Source organism: Diabrotica undecimpunctata, chromosome 9 (genome assembly GCF_040954645.1).
Source record: "Diabrotica undecimpunctata isolate CICGRU chromosome 9, icDiaUnde3, whole genome shotgun sequence".
In the NCBI taxonomy this organism is placed as follows: domain Eukaryota; kingdom Metazoa; phylum Arthropoda; class Insecta; order Coleoptera; family Chrysomelidae; genus Diabrotica; species Diabrotica undecimpunctata.
In genome coordinates this window covers 84,017,018-84,039,208 of record NC_092811.1, presented here as the reverse complement: position 1 = coordinate 84,039,208, position 22,191 = coordinate 84,017,018, and the positions used below count along the sequence as shown (strand labels likewise).

At 33.8% G+C, this 22,191-nt stretch overlaps 1 protein-coding gene across 1 annotated transcript in view; it reads right to left on the bottom strand.

Annotated features, from left to right (window-relative positions):
• The window catches only part of LOC140450207 (choline transporter-like protein 1), a 233,635-nt gene extending 211,953 nt beyond the window's left edge, over positions 1 to 21,682 (bottom strand). Inside the window, exon 1 of the mRNA XM_072543684.1 lies at positions 21,552 to 21,682. The gene's annotated coding sequence lies outside the window, so the exon portion shown is untranslated. The remainder of the gene's footprint in view (positions 1 to 21,551) is intronic.
• Between the last annotated feature and the right edge of the window lie 509 nt (positions 21,683 to 22,191).

Below are 22,191 nucleotides of genomic sequence, written 5' to 3'. Positions count from 1 at the left end.
ACAACTCTCAACTGCAAGCAATCTTCCTACCTAAATTCCAAATTAACCTACTTAATGCCTATTTCCCTAATGCAAATACCATATCTAAACAAAAATGGATAAAACTGATCCAGGAAATCAACAAACCAGTAATAATAATGGGAGACCTGAACGCCAAGCATGAGGCTTGGGGTAGCCCTTGTAATAATTCCAATGGGAGAAACATCTTCCAAATATTAGATGAGCTGGAACTAGTTTTTTTAAATGATGGTTCATATACCAGAATAGCACCACCTCCAAAAAGATCATCAGCTGTGGATCTAACAATAACATCTAAGAATATTGCTACCAGATCATCATGGCAAATAATTCCTGACCTAGGATTTAGTGATCACCTACCCACAATGTGCAAAATTGGTGTCCAAAACATTACCATCCACATGCCACCAAGGAATAACAGAAACTTCAAAAAAGCTAATTGGAACCAATATACCTCAGTATTAGAGTCATCATTTACATCATTTCCAGGGGAGAACTACCGATCATTTGCAGATCTAATAAATGAAGCTGCACAGTTGTCCATCCCATTGCACAAATCAAATGTTAATAAACAGTATCATATCCCATGGTGGGACGAATCTTGCGCTGAAGTCATTAAAGACAGAATCAAGGCAAGAAAGCAATTCCAATCAACACCCAACTTACAAAATTATTTAATAGTAAAAAACAAATGTGCTATAGCTAGAAGGTTCCTTAAAGAAAAAAAGAAAGAATAATTTTAGGAAATTTGCAGAAGGCCTTAATAGAAACTCGCCAATCAAGACAATATGGGATAAAGTTAGGAAAATAGCTGGATATGGTAATAGCCCAATTAACTCCCTTCCTGATCCTAATATGGCACAAGAGATACTGAATTCCTTGGCTCCTCCCAGTATACATTTACATCAACAAAGTATACAAACTAGCAATACAAGTTCCCCTTTTACCTTTAATGAATACAAATTCATAATCAATTCTAAAAAGGAATCTGCTACGGGACTTGACTTAATTTCATACTCTACCTCATTCAGGATCATTACTATTATTACAAATTTTTAACAAATGCTTAAGTACAGGGACCATTCCGATTGAATGGAAACAGTCATTAATAATTCCAATCCTAAAACCTATGAAAGATAAACTCACTGCAACTAACTATAGGCCTATTGCCCTCACCTCTTGTGTAGGTAAAGTTTTAGAATCAATGATCAAAAATAGGTTGGAATGGCGTATAGAAAATAAGGGAATCCTCAGACCATTGCAGCTAGGTTTTAGAAGGGGTAAAGGATGTTTTGAATGTCTATCCTTTTTGACATCTGAAATCCAAAAATCATTTAGTAATAATGAATGTACAATAGGAATATTCTTGGATATCCATTCAGCATATGATAATGTTAATATTGACAAACTGTACTCTACATTAATACATTTGGATATACCACATGATTTAGCTAACCTCATATATGACTTTTTAAAATGCAGAGAACTGTTTGTCAAAGATAACTCTGGGTTAGTACATGGCCCAAATACCACTAGCACTGGACTCACACAAGGATCACCATTAAGTCCAATGCTATTTAACATATATACCTACTCAATACACGAAATGTTCCCCAAAAATGCTAAAGTCATACAGTATGCTGACGATTTTGTAATTCTAGTCAAGGGAGTGAATGTTAAAAATATGATCAAAATTAAACAAATATTTAGTCAATCTTGAAGCCTGGCTGGACAATCATAATTTGAACATCTCTGTGGGCAAATCTAAAGCTATCTTGTTTACAAGGGGTAATACCAAAATAATGCCTGGAAATATCAGTTATAAGAGTCAACATATAGAGTGGGTAGATAAAATTAAATACCTAGGAATGGTTTTACAGAAGAACCTTAAATGGAAGGCACACATTAACCAGCTGGAAGTCAAAATAGGTAAAGAACTGAATGTAATGCGTGCCTTGTGTGGAACATGGTGGGGCAGTGACCCAAAAATATTAAAACTGATCCATGAAGCACTTATCCTAAGTCATTTAAACTATGGGCGTCAATTCCTATCTACGTGCCCTAAATATATATTGAAGAAACTAGATCAGATGCACTACCAAAGTATTCGGATTATCACAGGATGCATGAAGTCAACTCCAATCCAAGCCTTGTTATCAGAATCTGGAGAACTGCCATTAAAATACAGAAGAGAATGGCTCACCACAAAATTTTTGCTAAAAAACCTAAGCATTAAAAACAACCCTGTCATTCAATCAATCATTGAATTAGAAGCACTTTGTAATATGGACAATAAATACTGGAGAAATAAGGAAAAACCCATATTGATAGCAACTATCAGAAAAATCCAACCTTATTTGCAGAACCTATATTCCAGTAAACTTCTACCTTGCCATGAATATGACTTGGAACTACAACTTCAACCATTAGGAATTCTGAATGAAAATATTACAAAAAATGAATTCAATCTTATGAATTTTGTGAACTTAGTTAAAAAATTCCATTCATACAAAAAATTCTTTACAGATGGCTCAACGGACACAATGGGAAATGCGGGATTTGGTGTTTTTTCCCCAGATATAAACTATTCATTTTCATCTAAACTACCCAATCATACCCAAATATGTACAGCAGAGGTTACTGCGATCAATCATGCAGTCCAAATTATACGGGAACAAAATATCACAGAAGCCATTATCTTTTCTGACTCCAAAAGTGCACTACAAAAAATTAAAAAAACAGGGTTTTCTAAAGACACAGAACATATATCGTATTTAACGAAAAGAGGAATTATCCTAGCAAGGAACAATAATATCAAAATCTTACTAGCATGGATCCCAGGACACACTGGTATCACTGGAAACTACAAGGCCGACCAACTTGCCAATATAGGTCGTTCCCTGAATATTCCCATGAATATCAAGCTAGAGTTTTCAAATTTCACACCCTACTTGAAAAGAGAGATTTGGTCTAATTGGGCAGCAGAATGGTATGAAGGATATGGCACAAGCAATTCAATCTATGCCAAAATTAATAAACGAATCCACACACTACCATGGTTCAATAAATTCGCATATATCAGTAGGAGACATTTAACTACAATCATCCGTATGAGAACGGGCCATTGCTCATCCCCTCTTCATCTATTCAGAATTGGAGTCAAAGATGATCCTTATTGCGAATGTGGCCAAGTGGGAGGCTTAAACCATATTTTATTAGAATGTCACTTAAATCAAAACCCACACTTTGACTTGTATGCCGAATTAGCTAAAACTAAACTTCCCACCCCCATAAATATTTGTACAATTCTCACAAATATTAATGAAAATACAATCAACACCTTATGCAACTTTATTTCTACCTTTAATATTAAATTATAAACTATGATATTCCTTCTTTCAGTCCTGGGTGCTTCTACCTTATCCGTTGGTAGCATTTCTGGTGTGTGCAAAGCTTGGACGCTACCCCCGAGCGAGAAAAGTTTATACCTTTGTTGTGTTATATTACTAATATTTTAGCCTGTGAAGAAAAAAAACCAGCACAAGTATACATGTAGAATAAACTAAAACAAACAAAGGAAGAATATAAGTGTAGGTAGACACTGATTGCTGAAGCAAGACAAAAAGTGTCTACCCTCGAAGTAAACTGGGTAAATTGTCTAGAACATAGCCCAAAAAAAGAATAAGAAGAAGAAGAACAAATAATTATTAAAATGCCTATTACGTTGTATACCGTCTAAGAAAAAGTGCAACTGGTAACATGGTACTTTCAGGATCATTCGATACGCGAAGTAATTGATTTCCACTATTGGCTTTCAGTTAGTCAGTTAGTCATTAGTGGTAGTTGTTAGTTTTTCAGTTCAGTTTCAGAAGCTATTGACCGTTTAGTTCAGTTTTGTCAAAGTAAAGATTTAATAATAACTAATACATTCTTTAAATTACCCCCAAGGCGACTGTATACGTGGACGTCACCTTAACACACTCAAGAAAAAGTAATCAGAAACCAAATACATTACATAATGGTGACAAAAAGATACCGTAATGCCGTGAACTCTACTAAAACTTATCCTGGGGCTGACATCGGTTCGGATCATAATCCAATAGTATCTGTGATAGAAGCTAGACCAAAGAAAATAAGAAAAACAATCATCCCAGCGTTAAACTTAAGCCAGTTAAAAAGTGAACACCTACGACAAACAGTGCAAGAAGAAATAAACACCAGCCCGAGAATAGCAGAAAGTCAAATCCGCAGAACACAGATGAACAACTTAAGTATATAAACACTACAATAAGAACTACGAGAAAGAAACACCTAACCAGATCTGCAAAGAAACACAAAGTATGGATGACACCAGACATACTAGAACTAATGGATAAAAGACGTAAAATGAAGAATAATGCACAAAAATACAGAGAGGTTGATAAGAACATAAAGCAAAGAAAAAAGATGGCCAAAAAATTATGGATTGAAGAACAATGTGTAGAAATGGAAAACTATGAAAGAAAATATGACACATTCAATGTACATAAAAAAGTAAAAGAAATTATAGGAGCTCAAAGAAGACATGAAATAAGTTTGCTTAAGAACAAAGACGGAAAGATAATTATAAATTTAACAGAGAAAATTAATAGATGGACTGAATACATAAGAGAATTGTTTGAGGACAACATAAATAACATTGTTCAGGTAAATGGTGAAACGGGACCTGAAATCCTAAAATGTAAAGCAGAAGTGGCACTTAGAAATTCCAAAACTGGAAAGGCAAATGGACCTGATGAGATTCCTACTGAATTGCTAAAGCTCTTGAATGATGACTCAATAGGTATAATATTGCACTTATTTAACACAATATACAAAACTGGTATTATACCTCAAGAGTGGCTGTTGTCTACATTCGTTACACTGCCAAAGAAATCCAATGCAAAAGAATGTTCAGAACATCGAACAATATCTTTAATGAGCCATCTACTAAAGATATTTCTAAAAGTCATCCACAACCTAGTTTATCAAAAGTTGGATTCAGATATTAGTGATACACAGATGGGGTTCAGAAAGGGACTAGGTACTCGAGAAGCTCTCTTCGGTTTAAATGTTCTTACACAAAGATGCCTAGACGTAAATCAGGAAGTACATGCTAGTTTTATCGATTTTGAAAAAGCGTTTGACAGAGTACGCCATGATAAGCTAAGAGACATTCTTGAAAGAAAGAACATAGATAATAAAGATCTGCGAATAATTCTTAATCTATATTGGAATCAGAAAGCTTACATCAAAATAGAAAATGAGATATCACAACCAATAGAAATACGTAGAGGAGTACGACAGGGATACATTTTGTCACCGCTGCTATTTAATGTTTATAGTGAAAGCATCTGCCAGGAAACCCTTTTGCAAGCAAACGAAGGAATCGTTATCAATGGAGAGGTTGTAAATAATATTCGATACCCAGACGACACCAATATCAAAATATATACATATGGTATATATGTATATATGTATATATATGTATATGGTGTTTAGTAAGAACATGACACAACCATCACATATTAGTATAAACGGCATTCAAATTGAAAAAGTATTAAGTTACAAATACTTGGGGACTTCAATAAACGAAACTGGAGACCAAAACAATGAAATACAAAGACGTATTGAAATTGCCAGGGCTACCTTCATAAAGATGAAGAAATTCGTCTGCAACAGATATATAAGCATCCCTCTACGATTAAGAATGCTAAGGGGCTATGTATTTAATACGCTATTATACGGTGTAGAGGCCTGGACTCTCAAACTAAAAAATATTGAATGTTTCGAGATGTGGTGCTACCATCGAATGAAGATAAGTTGGGTTGAAAGAGTCATAAACTTTGAAGTAATGCGAAGGATAGGAAAAGACCCAGAAATTTTTTCAACGATCAAACGAATATTTGGGTCACTTAATGAGAGGACTCAAATATGCATTACTTCAAAATATAATGCAAGGAAAATTAGAAGGAAAACGGAATCCAGGCCGTAAAAAAATGTCATGGTTGCGTAATTTTAGAGAGTGGTTTAGCTGTACCACTAATGAACTCTTTAGGTCAGCTTAAACAAGGTCAGGATAGCCTTGATGATTTCCAATCTCCGATAGGTGTGGCACAAGAAAAAGAAGATTGGCTTTCACTCAAAGCCACCCGGATCAGATGCTGAAAACAGAAAATTTCAAACAAAAAATGTAATCAAAGGAAAGGTTCAGCCCGGTGGATTCGATATGCAAAACGGCCAGAACATTGAGGCCATGGGTGAAAATGATATGTATAAATACCCCAGAATAGAGGAAGCGCGGAAGATTGACGGGAAGAAAATAAAAACTGAGATAACTACTGAGTTTATACGAAGGGTAAAACAGCTGCTTCGTTTACACCTTAATAGTAAAAATTTGTTTAAGACAATAAACACCTATGCATGTTCCGCGCTTAGCTACTCATTTGGTATTGTTAATTGGACAAAAACGGATATAGAAAATCTTCAGCGAAAAGTACGAGCACACCTCACAAAGGCACAAAAACACCATGCTTGAAGTGCAGTAGAAAGAACGACATTACTTCGGTATTTAGGAGGACGAGGACTTATGGATATAAGTGAGCAACTAGAAAAACATATTACTAATTTAAGAACTTATTTTCAGGTGCAGGCGAGACATCTATTCTACATCGCGCAATTTGTGTAGTAGATGATACAACACCGATCAAACTGAGGGAACCAAAAATATTCATAAATCATCTTACTAAGGATGAAAAAATGCGCACCTGGATGGGTAAACCTAGCGATAAGCGATAGCAGCTTTTGCTAGAAGATTTAATCTTTTACACATTTCGCATAGCCCAGAGGACAGGAAACGATATTATTATATCGTTTCCGTTCATAGCTGCCAAAGCAGGTGGCGTCACTGTATGCTAACCACTGCGGTGGTGAAGTTTTAGGAGACATTCGTTGGACTTTCCGAGTTTGAATTTGTATCAGCCCAAGTGTCTGATGAGGCTGGGATAGGCCGAAATAATTCATAATACTTTATTGATAAAAATTCGAGCACGGGAAGTTTAACGAATTTGTCCTCCTAGGCCATATATATATATATATATATATATATATATATATATATATATACATATATATATATATATATATATATATATATATGTATATATACATATATATACATATATATACATATATATATATATATAAATATATATTTATATATATATATATATATATATATATATATATATAAATATATATATATATATATATATATATATATATATATACATATATTATATACATATATATATATATATATATATATATATTTATATATATATATATATATATATATATATATATATATATATCTACGGCATAAAGTGGACTCTGCCCATGTTAAAATTCAGGTTCAAGTGAGCTCCGTGGTCAAGTCGACACCGATATACGGAGCTCACTTGACCATTCTATAATATTGGCTCTGTCGATTCGTCAACATGTATAGTTTCATAATTTTTAAAAATTTTGTGGAGCCCTTAAGTACCCCTGTATCATGAATGTATATTGCTTAGTTCACGTGTATATCTTATAGGGGTCGTTCAGATCTTTTTCATTGTATATTGGAACCATAGGTATATCGGTTTAAGTAAGCTCTGATAGTTTGGCAACTCTGCCATTAAGCTGTATACTTCTCGCGTATAGTCTGAACGGTTTATATGGACTCCTTATTTTTGTTATCATTGAAACGTATTACATTGTGTAACAGCTATGAATACTATTAACTACCTGTTTTTGGTAGGTACGTGCTTTTCTAAAAATAGCTTTATAGATACAAAAGGATTTTGTTACCAAATTGGATTTTTTTCACATGCGGAAATTTCCTAATGTATTTTGTTAACGTGAGTATGTCTTCATACGTTTTATTTAAGAATTCGATAGATAAGAACTTCTTTTATTTTATCCATGGTTTTATATCTTTTATACAGATTTTTTATTATTTTATTTCTTGTTTTACCTGTGTACTACAGATAATTCTGGATAGAAAGTTATCTCAAAATAAATATTGAAGTGCTAAAATAAATATTTTTGTGTAAAAATGGATAGTAGTGCACAAAAAAAAGAAGAATGCTTAATTTATCTAACAACAATTATACCACTTCACCCATATTACATACTTACACCCATATTACATACTGAATGTTTTATCTCCTATTTAGGGGTAATATGTAGTCAATATAAGTGTAGTTAGTGTCAAATTTGCAATGATCAATATAAGTAATAGCTTACTGACTGTACTTTACATGTTTAGTTCAAATAAATAAACCTTGTCCCTTCAAAAAAGAGCGATTGGAATGGCAAAGTCAACTAAGAAAGTGTAATGAATCTTGTATCACCCCAGATTCACACAGGTTAACCGGTGTTTGAAGGCAAGAGTCCTCATTGCAGATTTAAGGAAGATAACTACCATAAGGAAGTTCCTTTCGAGGGTTCAGATGGCGAGAAGCAGCTTATTTTTTTTTGTATGTCTTGCAGATGTGTTGGTCTAGCTAGTTTTTCCTCGATTCTAGTCATAAAATGGGTTGTTATTCGTGGAGTGGATGTTACGAATCTAGACTTTGTTTCTTTTGTTCTCTAGCTACTTATCTTCGGATATTATGTGGATTGATAACTACGATATTGTAGAGCTTATGTATGGATGTGAGTCTTAATATCCGCTGAATTTGGCTGACTAATTTATAGTTAAATCTACGTGTTAAGTATGTATTGATATCACCCATACAAGTAAGGTATATTCGGCAGCAGAAGCATAGAGTTCAAGCGTCTACGTTTTAAGAGTGGAAGGATGTGCTTCCCATTTTTAGCTGACAAGTTCGCGAAGAATATTATTTTTCTGGTTCTAGTTTTCCATTTAGTTTTAAACAAAGTTCTGTGAAGTACAAAGTGTGTTTAAGGATTTCATGACACTATTGGTTCAGGTATATGTTCAAATTTGTGAAAGCGTCTCTGTTAGGGACATTGAAGGAGCCCGCCTGACTTTTTCCAGGGTTTGGCTTAAAATTAATTTATAATCTATTTTTATTGTGTTTAAGATATGATATTTAGATTTTTCTCCACTTCAGCAACAAAATTTTTTGGTTGTGCAACAATAGATGGATCGTCTACAAAATAAAAGTCCTAGTATTTACTGGTATGGGTTGTGTAAATATTATACAGTGTAGGTGCCATTACGGTACCCCAAAGGAGACCGTTCTACTACGTTCTCCATCTTCATCTTCTATTCTTATCATTGAGTGATACGGAAAATTTTCTGTTGTGTAGGCATACGCGGATAATACAAGTGAGTTTATTACCTAAGGGGATATCACATAGATTTTGGAGAAATGTGCTTTAATTTAAGGTGTCGTAAGCAGAATTTAGATTGACAAATACCACTCCTCATGTCTGATATTTTTCATATGCGTCTTCGCTGTGTTGGGCAAGATTTAGTATGTGTAACGAACATGATCATCATCATCATTTTGGCTTTACAACCCTGTGTGGGTCCTAGCCTCCCCAAGAATTTTTCTCCAGTCGTCCCTATCCATCGCCTTCCTCCGCCAAGCAAGTATTTCCATATTTCTCATGTCTTCATCGATGTTATCTAGGAATCTTGTTCTGGGTCTTCCTCTTCTTCTTTGACCAATAGGTCTATCAAGCAGCGTTTTTCTAGCTGGGTCAGTTTGCTCCATCCGCATTACATGGCCTACCCACCTCAGACGTCCTATCTTTATGTGTTTTACGATATCTGGTTCCTGGTATATCCTATAGAGTTCGAAGTTGTATCGTCTTCTCCAGACACCGTTTTCATTTACCGCTCCATAGATGCGCCTTAGTATTTTTCTTTCGAAACATCCTAACATGATCTATCCTGTCATATATAGCCACTTTTATCTTTAAATTGAAGTTTTTCTTCTAATATCGGTTTATATTAAGGATCATATGCAGAAGTATTTTGTATAGCTGAAAAAATAAATAGATATATTGGCCGATAGCTTTTGTGGTCGTTGGGGTTTTTGTCAGGTTTAAGCAAGGCTACAACTTTGTCTTTGCTTTGTTTGTCTGAAGACTTTGGATATCAGTAACTGTTGTATTTTTGGTCCAAATTTTATAATAAGCTTTGTGCTCAGATCTTCAGTCAGTGCCGTACTATTCTTCATTATATACGTAGATAGTGGATCCAAGCTCAACATCGTTAAAAGGTTCCTTCAGCTGACTGGTTTTGTCCTCTCTCATTTTAAGTTTTTCTTTGCTTCTTTGCCGGCAGAGATAGCACTTTTACATTTATTATGTGATTTTCAGCGATCAGCTTAATACCAAATACACTATTTTTTGCCCTCTATGTATTTTCTGCACTAGAAATACGTCACATTTGTGCTAAGCGCATATGTCTGATAAGGTTAAGTAAAGTAAATTGTCTTTATCTCTAGATATGCCCTTAATATTTGTAGACATTATTAGAATAATTGATCCTAAAAAGGACCGATTTGACAAAAATCATATTAACTGGGTGATTCTGATTAGCCGATTAATTAATTATTCATTACCCAGGGTACAACTGATTACGGTGGTCTTATTTGTACTCAAATTTTCGTAAAGTCTTTTCTTTTGAACCCCATAAGAAATGGCTAATTAACTTTTCAATAAAAATAATTTTACACACTGTTACTTTTCGACGATATTTCGAATCAGATTTGTATAGTAATAAGTATAGTTAATATGGAGTCTCTTTGTGAAAAGTAAATGAGTTTGTAATATCGGTCACAACTCATATATGAATGATAAGGACATAAACGGTTAAAATAAGTGCACAGAATTTTAACTAAATATATATCGGCGCCATTGTTTAGGAGATGGATTTATCCCAGAGATTAAAGGTTAAATGTATATTCCAGGTTCTATCTACGTATTTTCATTACTAAAAAAGTATAATTAAACTAAAGGCCTTAAGATATATTTAGATTCTATGGAAATTAGCAAATTAAAAAATACAGACATAATTATTCTGAATGACAAAATTGAGACAAACAGTTGCCTCAAGTATTGTTTATATTGTAATTTTCGAACGTTGGTTATGGAAACATCATGTACATACCACCGGATTCCCTAGATCGACATTCAGCAAAATTCTTTTAATAATGATGCGGGAGTAAAAATATAAATATCTGGGAGCTTACATCAACAAAGAATTAGATTCAGACTAAGAAATCAGGGTACGAATAGAAATGGCAAGGGCAGCGTTCTTAAAATTCAAGCAATTGTTCTGTGACAAAAATCTTAATACTGCGCTGAGACTGAGGTTTGTTGAATGTTACGTCTGGTCTCAACTATTGTACGGAGTAGAAATATGGACGGTAAAAGCGCAAATAGTTAGGAAGCTTCAAGCCTTTGAATTTTAGATATACCGGAGAATGTTGAGAATGGACTGCCAGGGTCACCAATGAGGAAGTGCTGAGAAGGATGGGTCGAGACAAAAAATTGTTGAGAACAATAAAAGTACGCAGGACTGCATACCTGGAACACATACTAAGGAATATAAAGTCTTCTGCAGGCCATCATGCAGGGTAGAGTCGATGGCAAAAAGGGAATAGGTAGAAAGAGGAAGTCATGGCTGCGAAATATTCGTGACTGGACAAAGATGACTGTAGACGAATTATTCCACGTTGGAAAAGACAGAGATACTTTTAGAAATGTGGTCGCCAACCTCCGTTAATGGGGACGGCATAGGTAGAAAAATAGTGATACGCTAAACAAAAAAAAAACAGAGATGAAGATAGGCGCCAAGAAACTCTGTATTATAAAACAGTTGAATAAAATACAGATTCTCGATTCAAATATTCAAAAATTTAATGAACAGCTTACTAAAATAGAAATAACGTCTATTTAAAATGCAATTCATTAATGGCTCAAGGTACAAAGTAGTCCTAGCATCTGCTAATGATATTGATCTTATAAGAAACTCTTTCCGCAAACGACATCTTCAACAAAGTGAAGAGAGCACGAAAAATGTTTTACTTAAAATCAACAAAATAAAAACCAAATACAAGCGAATCAACAGAAGAAAGCAATTCAATACAGAGCATAATTCACTTAAGACCTATTTTAATACATGAATGCGAATCATGGACAATGACTAAAACAAATAAGGAAGAACTCCGAATATTTGAAAGAAAAATAATAAGAAAACTTTTTTAACCTCATTATCATATTGCTACAAATCCGTGTAGAATAAGAACACATACTAAATAAAGAAAGCTCTTATAAATATATTGTTTAAGAAAATAAATCGCTTAAGGTAGATCGGACACATGCATAGACGCCAAGATGTCAAACTTGGTTAAAAAACGTAAACTAATTTTTGAAACCAAATTCAGTATTTTGCTTTAATCTGTGCCTTCTAAGAATTGCAAGGAAAAACAGACGTTGATAAAACTGTTATTAGAGACATGGGGAATCTAAAAATTGCATTGAACAACATATCTCCTCAACTAAGCAAAAATCTTAAAGAATTGGTTTCTAGTACTCGTACAGAGTATATCGAAATAAAAGGAAAAAGACAGTTAAGCAAGAAGAAAAGTGCAAGCATTTACGTTTTAAGGGTGAAAGGATGTGCGCCCCATTTTTAGCTGACAAGCTTGCGGAGCATACTATTTCTGGTCCTTAGTTTGCCTTTTAGTTTTAAACAAGATTCTGTGATTGACAACGTGCGATATAAACTATCTACAAGGTATTTATAGGAAATTCAGAGTTCAAGGATTTCATCACACTATTGGATGTTCAGTTTTGTGAAAGCGCCTGTGTTGGGAAAATTGAAGGAGCGTTCCTAAGATTTTCGGGGTTTGGCTTAAAATTAAATCGTAGTTCATTTTTATTATATTTAAGGCATCTATTAGATTTTTTTCCACTCCAGCAACAAAAGTTTTTGGTTGTGCAATGTATGGTCTACATGAAAATCCTAGTATCTACTGGTATCTGTTGATCATTTGTGTAAATGTAATACAGTGTAGGTGCCATTACGGTACCCCAAGCGAGACCGTTTGTCTGCGTTCTCCATATTACCATTGAATGATACGAAAAATCTTCTGTTCTGTAGATATACGCAGATAAAACGATGTTTACAGTTTGTCATACAGTTTTTGGAGAAATGTCCTCTAATTTAATGTGTCGTAGGCGGCATTTAGATTGACAAATACCACCCCTGATACCTGATATCTTTCCTACCCGTTGTTGCTTTTTGCAACAACGGGTACGTTATTACGTACGTTATAAGTATTACGAATAAAAATAAATAAGCAAGAAGAATATAAGTGAACCATATTTAAAATAAGTGACAGAAAAAAGAATATTATATATACATTTACTTCTAAATTAAAAATAAAATACTCGTATGTCTGATAATGAAAGATACAAAATTTACAAGCGACAAAGTATTTTTTAAAACAACCGAACATATTATATGTAATAATTGTAATAGATATGTTGGCTATAATCAAATTACCATAAAGCCACCGAAATATTTTATCTGAGTAATGACTCACTACTGATTGCTACGTTACGTTATACGATACATTTATAGTTAAAGCGAAATTAGGTGTTATGCCTACTTATTATTTTAGTATCTGTTACAAGTTAGATACTAAAGTATTATAGTAAGATATTGAATTCCCTACATTTAAAAATTGAAATATTGAAATTAGACAGTAAAAAATTATAATTTTAAGATTGATTTACAAATTATTATAATTTAAATTTTACTACTTTATGAAACAAATATTGTACATCATAAAACGTAGCAATCGAAACATCGGAACGTACATTTATATAATAAATTTTTCAGTGTCAATGCATTAAAAAAATACTAATACATAAAAATTGCCCTTTCCAAGCTTATAACAGACACTAACTTAAGTTTAAAAATAATTAAAGCAAGTAATATAAATTACCACCATAAAATATTTAACTACATTAACCAAGTATTTGTGAAATTTCGGGATGAATAAATTGATTGATATTTAAATAAATTTCAAGTTCCAAAACGTACCTGCTGTAAAATTTAAAAATCTACGACTAATCAAATTATTGGCAACATCGGAGGAGTTTAGTTGTGTACGGGGAAGAATACATACGGATCCCAAAAGTGTTTTACCCTATTACGGAGTTCATTTAATCCTACGTGTTGCTCGGAGTCTACATAAAGCGCTACCCAGATAATAATATACACGGTGTATATTCTCCTGGAGTTAGTATAATACCGTTTTAGTACGGGGCCCACATTAACCGCTAGATCTATATATATATATATATATATAAAGTAAAGGTAAAAGATATCGGCATAGCTCGCAACAAAGGAAAAAAAATATAATAAAATATGTGTATAAGATGGCAGGCAACCGTATATACGTATTTCTGACTATTGCTCGTCTTCAGTACGGTGCAGCCAAATTAGAAAAAGAGCATATTAACTTGGGAAAGGATCACGACAGGAGCAATGCGAACAATTTGTGGCAATAATGTAAAAGACTCTGAGGTTTCCAGAGCAACAACCAACACATCCACGGAGAAAGCTAAGCTACCTGAGAAAAGGAATGCCAAATGTTTAGAACGTTTCAAACAACAAGAAAAAAGGTTAATGTGAAAAAAGGTTAATGCGAGTTGATAGTAAAATAAAGGTAAAAGATATCGGTATAGTTCGCAATAAAGGAAAAAAAATATAATAAAATATATATTGCTCTGGAAACCTCAGAGTCCTTTAACATTATTGCCTCAAATTCGTCGCATTGCTCCTGGAGTGATCCTTTCTCAAGTTAATATGCTCCTTTTCTAACTTGGCTGCACCCTACTATAGACGACCAATAGTCAGATATACGGTTGCCTTCCATCTTATACACATATTTTATTATATTTTTTTTCCTTTGTTGCGAGCTATGCCGATATTTTTTACCTTTATTTTACTATCAACTCGCTTTAACCTGTTTCTTATATGTGTATATATATATATATATATATATATATATATATATTCTAGTGTAAGAAATTTGAACAGAACACTGCCGGTAGTGTCATCGGATGCCATAGTCTGTGGACTAGTACGCATTTCGATGCGCATCGCCCCGCCTCGAATTTTCCCATTGGCTCTTGACCTGGAAATCCCTATTTATCGCTCGAACAGCGCATATAAATATTGGCGATTTTCAGGTCAGCAAAACCCCATAAATATCACATCCTATTCCCTACCCCGGACAGGGGGAGATTGGTTTTTTGCGGTTTCCCAATCTCACTACTCAATGATACCTGTCCGTCCCTGAGAAAATAGCCGCAACTATTTTCTCAACTGAATCGACAATTGCTGGAACCGTCTATCGAACTCCGACGAGGCCTGGCCGTTAGCGTAAGCGACCGAAAACAGAATTTTTGTGCAATACACTAGTTCTGAAGTCGGTTGCAAACGCATAAACGGCTGCAGGAACAATGGTCACTAGAGAACACGGTTTTAGTTTCTGTCGATTCAGACTCGCACACATACACACTAAATCACATTCACACACACACACACACACACAAATCAAACAGTGAAAGGGGCACTCTTTCTGCTACCGAAATATCCTCATCACCGAGACCCCCGGCCGCCTGCAGCCTCCGTTACTTTATACGGAGTCTGTGGACGGCCGGAGATAATCTAAGTGATTTGACGGAATCTGTAACATCGAAATGGCAGCGGCCGTCACTGTTCGATTTACACACACATTCACACTGAGCGAAATGCGACAAGTCAACTCTCGAAAGCCGAGGCGCCTCCACTCACGAGCACACTCGATCACAAAATTTCAGTGCAATAGTGTCACTAGAGACAGGGCTTGTCGTATCTAGCTCAAAAACCAACACATTCACTGGAAAGAACATCGATTCCAGTCAAACCTTCTCGCCCCTGGCTCGCTGGCTGCTGAAAAGTGACGAAAAAAGAAGATCGAAAAATCGCCGGTGATTTTTCGGGCTGTTTTAGCTGTGTGTACGCCATTATTTAAACAACAACATTCAAACTCAAGCCTGAAGAGGGTCAACCGACCCTAAACGGGCACTTCAAACATTCTCTCCCTCATAATAAAGAATCCTTACCCTATCCTCCTGAGAATGAACCATGTATGATATGATGAGGTCAGCAAGTTAGTTCCTCACGGGCTCTCCGAGAGCTTAGTGCTCTCGGGGCTCTGCCTCCTGCATTTATTTTCCATACTCTGTGGCTGAGAATTGTTCCAACTTAACTTGGTGTTTTTATTTCGACGAAGAAATTGTCATGTAAGAAATATCTTGCCTTTTTCAAGGCAAGACACCGAAGATAAATATTTTCCAAGTCCATAACCCGAAAATGGACTTAAGTAGAGGAGCTCTCGACAGTATATTCGAAGCCCTCTACAGAGCACCCGGGGATATCAGAAGGTGGTTAGACCCTTATTTGTTCCCCCGAGGTGACAGTAGCACCGTGTTGACAACAGAGCCCCCGGTGAACCTCTTGCCAAGTGTAAGTCGAAGATACGTTACTTCTTGAGTAAGTAGACGATGGAATCGAAGAACCTTCGATCGTCCTCAAGTGCGGCGGCTTGAAATCAATCTGGAACTCCAGGCAATATTGAAGGATGATCCCACCGTATGGCAATATATGACGCCACATAGTCCACAGCCAATGACCATTTCCCTGCATCGATTTCCATCCAAATTTGGGTATAGATTCCACTTAACCTCATCTTTAAAGTTGACCCTGTGCCGTAGGGTGTTTTGACCCTGGGGGAATGCCGCCACCTTATGTTATTTTTTTTATTAAAAATAACACCGGGAATTAATATATTAACCTATTGTAAGAAACTTTTGTCCTATACATTTTTTTCTGAAAATCAATACTATGCGACTGTAAATTTTTTACCAAAAAAAACACTTTTTTGGACGGTTTTTCCGCCGAATTATTAAAAAAGGATGTATTTTATCACAAATTTGATTCTTATAAAAAATTTGGCATATAAACAATCAGAAAGAATGATGGACTTATGGTGGCTGTAATTCTAATGCAAGCGTAGTAATAGCTTATTGAAAGTTGTTTCTTCTTCGTTAAATGTCAAAATTAAAAGTTTTAACGTTAAACATGAAGATACCAATGCATTTTTCGTGGAAAACTCATAAAACCTTTCTGTAGTGCTTAAAAAAAATTATTTTTAATTTTTATAAAACTCTAGCACCAATTCTAAGGGAGCTGGTGCTAGTTGGTGCACCAAACAAAAATAAGGTTGGTCCCTATTTTTTTTTCAGCCATAAGCAAACGTAAATAATTGTTGCCCCTTTACAAGTCACTTTATTAATGTACTTGTAGTATGCTTTAGAAGTTTGGCTGGTTTAAAATGCTGAGTGTTGAGAAAAATATTATTTGAGAAATGCAAAATTTTGTAGAATACAAAATTATAGGTTTTGCTTTTCTATAATATATAGTTATGTAGTCTTCGATTTATTTAAAAAAATGAAATTTTTTTGTAAATACACAAAAATCTACCTCTCACTGCAAACTTAATTTTTTCCACACTAAGCATTTTAAATCATCCCAATTTCTAGAGGATACTATTAGTAAAATGAATTTTAAAGGAGGAATAATTATATTTAAAAGGTGGTAATTAGATTTTCACGTTTTTCGTCGCTGAAAATACGAACCAACCTTATTTTTGCCATAATTCTCTTATGATTTTTGTTAGAGACTTTTATAAAAAAAATAAAAATAAAGAGTTTTTCAAACACTATAAAAAGGTTCTGAGAGCTTTCCGCAAAAAATGCATTGGTTTGTTTGTATTCTACGTTGAAACTTTTAATTTTGACTTTTGATGAAGAAAAACCAACTTTCACTAAGGTATTTCTCCACTTGTATTGTATTGGGCTACAGACACCACAAACCCACCATTGTTCTTAATTTTTTATACGCTACATTTTTTGCATGAATGATTTTTTTGATAAAATACATAGTTTTTCAGTAATTCGCAAAAACACATTTGAAAAAGTGTTTTTTTTAATTGATATCTTCACTTGCAAATAAATGGACTTTCAGAAAAAAATGTATAGGACAAAAGCTTAAAATTGTTTAATATGTTGCATTCCTTGTATTGCTTTAACAAAAAAGTTTTGACTTCCGAGAAGGGTAGTACCACCTCCAGGCTTAAAGCAGCCTACGGCATAGGGTCAACTTTGAAGTAGAGAGTAAGTAGAACCTATAGTGAAATTTTGGTGCAAATGGGTGCAGGCTCAGAAAATTATAGTTACGTGATGGATTCGACCGTTACTTGATGGAAATTCATTTTATATACTTGAGAAAGGCACTCTGCCGAAACAGCTGTAGAGATAAGTTATTATAATAAATTTTGTGGAGTTTTGGAAACAAAGTTTTTAGTGTTTTATTGTTATATAATTATAGTAACGCTGAATTTTACCTTTATTGACTGGAGTAACAATAATAAATAATTATTATGTAGGTACATATTTGAGAAATGTTGCAGGCATATTTAATCAAGACATTGAGACCGGTATCTTAGTGTTTCGATGTGAATTTGAAAAGTATTTTTAAAAATAAGAAGCAATCATAGAGACCTAATATAAAAAATCAAGTATACTCAAAAACATAACATAGAACATAGCGGTTATAATTCATAGAAAGGCAAAAGGTAAGAGTCCCATAAATATATTGTTACCAACCTTACAAGTGATTACTTTGAAGATTGATTATTGCTAATTGCGGTAAACATAAAAGTTAAATTAACTAACAAAATCAAACAGGAAAAACATAATATATACATCACTAGAGAAAAAAAGTTAAAAGGATTGTTGTAGTACAGTTTTAAAAAGTAACTGTATAGAAAGAGACAAGGCGAAAACCTTGAGTTCGTTCGGAAAAATATTCCTATGAGATTTTTTTGCACAGTCACTTTCATGAGATACTCCAAAATAAGGTTTAAGAGGTCACCCAGGCGAAAAGGTGTTAACATTTTTTTAAACTATTTTTTTAACAAATTGTAACCATAATTTTTTTTGTCCGGACTTTGATTTTTAATTTTTTGGACCATTCTGAACAAAATAGGTCTGGTGTAATTTTTCTGTAAATTTTATCTTTTTCGAATTATAAACAATTTACAATTAAAAATAAAGCAAAATTCCAATAAGTATTTTGGGCTTATTTAATACTAGTTTTATTTTTGGGCTTATTTAATACTTATTTGTAGTCCTATACCTAATATACACGTGTGATATACCTGAACTAGAAGACGACACCATAGCTACCTTCGCAGATGACACTGCTGTCTTAGCGGTAAGTGACACCGTCGAAGAAGCTACAGAAAAACTACAAAATTCAATAAATAAAATCCATGAATGGACCAAAAAATGAAAAATTAAGCTGAATGAGAATAAATCAGTCCATATAAATTTTACCAATAAGAGAATCAATAATATTCCAATTAGAATAAATGATGTCCAAGTGTCTATTGCAACATCAGCAAAGTACTTGGGAATCACTCTTGATGCGAAACTTCGCTGGAAAGCTCACGTGAAGAAGAAAAGAGAAGAACTAGGCATCCGCTATAAGAAAATGTATTGGTTAATGGAAGACGTTCCTCTCTATCCATAAATAATAAACTAATAATCTATAAACAAATACTGAGACCAGTATGGACCTATGGCTGCCAACTCTGGGGCTGTGCCAAGTAGTAATATCAAAGTAATCAGGGAACATCGTAGATGCGCCTTGGTACATTAGGAACAACGACCTTCACCGGGACCTCAATATGGAAGACGTCAATCAGATAATCAAGAAATTTGCAGGGAGCCATGAACAACGACTCCATCATCATGTAAACGTCGAGGCTATCCAGCTCCTCGACAATACGAACCTAGAGAGAAGGCTCAAAAGAACAAAGCCTTTTGAACTGGTATAATGAGTGAGTGAAAAGCAGAGTAAAGTGTTGTGCGAGTATGCATGCTAAATTTAATGCTAGTTATTAGAAATAATAGGAAAGATACTAGTGAGTAGACACCTAATTTTATTAGTTATTTAAGTTAGAAACAAATTGATAATTGGTCTTACTGATCAGATTTTAATGTAAGTACACTTCTGTGTCTTTAGTAAAAAAAAAATTAATTTTAAAACATTGTTTTTTAATCTTCAATAAAGCGCTTATGACAGAACGGGTGCTCGGGCTGCCGCGTGCATAAGAGAGGGAAACAAGGTCTACGGCACAAATTTTTGGTGGTTTGAATTTTCATTGCCCAAATAAAATTTGTTGCAAGTTTTCTCAAAAGTTGATTGTTTTTGAGTTATAAATAATTTAAAATTGAAAAAAACGCAAAATTACGATTTTCAATGCTCAAAACCACAAGTAAAAAATATTATTTTTGAAATTATCAAGTACTTAAATTCAGTTCAAGCCTTCTTCTGTCAGCTCCCCATAACAATTCTGGGCTTATCCCCTCTGGAGTTTCCTTCTTATCATAAGCGTCCATTAACGATTAAAAAACAATGTTTTAAAATTAAATACACATTAAAAACAAAATACTCATCGGGAAATGATAGAACTAAGGTTTAAACTTAAATTTATATTCTTGCTGAATTTAAAAATAACATTTTCTAGCTGTATTTTTGAGCCTTGAAAATCGAAATTTTGCGTTTTTTCCTTCAGTTCTAAAATGTTTTTAACTCGAAACTGATCAAGTTAACAGAAAAGTTACAAAAAACCTATTTTGTTTAGAATGTTTCAAAAAGTTCGAAAAAAATTTGTCTGGGTCAAAAAAATTCGTTGTGTGGGCAAAAAAAATGAAACAACTTTTTGCCTGGGCGACCTGTTTAAAAGTTATTTTGGGATATCTCATGAAAGTTATTATGCAAAAAAATCTCATGGGAATATTTTCCCGAATGAACCCAAGCTTTTTGCCTTGTCTAAAACAATGAATCTAAAATGGAAAATCCAAATAAGATAATTTTTTTTCATATATTTTAAAATATTGCGATATAAAAGATTTTCTGAAATACAAAAATAAAAATTTACAGGACATACATAAATGAGGCTGAATAATTTTTGCGTTAGAGCAAAAGTACTCTTTGAACTAGAGAAGAATTGCTAGTATTGAACAACGGAAGAAAAACAATAAGAAAAATAACGGGATCAAAGGAGTTTTAGACACAAAAATGGTAAAATAGAGAAGAAAGATAAAAGAAAAGAAAATCAAAAAGTAGAAGAACCACGAAAACATATCAGAAGTTGTAGAAGAAAATTAGGAATGGGTAGATTTCACAAATAAAAGGAATTTCTAATTAAAGGAAGATAATGAACTTCATTTTGGCTTATTCGAATTGCTAAGTGTTGGAAAGAGTAAATGAAAATTTTGTATTTTTAGAATATCGCAGATATCTTTGTAAAAATAAAATATATACTTATAGAATAATAAAATATGATATTGCTTACCTCTTTTATTTAACCACTTGTAAGGTTTTCAAGACATCAATGAAATAATTTAGGAGATTTTTGTCGAATAAAAAGCATAGCGTAGGCCCCATTTAACGTTTGTTTTTTGAATCATTCAGCGGTCTGATTTGAAAATTGGATAAAATTGTTGCGGCCTACACTCTGACCAACAAAACGAATATTATTACGTGTTATTTCCTAGAGTAAACTGTTTTGTGTCTATGTACATACCCACTGTGTTCACATATCTAGCAAACTGGGTTAAAGAGCGTGTCAGAATATAGGACGAAGGGCGCACGTATAAACAAAATTGGGTTGTTAGGGTTACACCACGTTTGTATAGCCCAACTAGAATTAACAAAACCGTAGGAAAATCTACGAAAAGCTATTCTAAGTAAATTATTTTTTATTCGCTTGAATATAGAAAGTTTCTAATAGCATTTTCATCAATTTGCTTTTGTCAATCATTTTTAAAGCTAACCTTATTTTTTAAATATAGCGTCTACATATATGTAAATTATTAATCGATAACAACAATTTAATAAAGTATTTAATTAAAACACTAACAAAAGAGTTACGCTATTCTGTTTGAAAGAATTGTGAAATATTAGGCAGCACAAAATTTAATAAATATTAAATC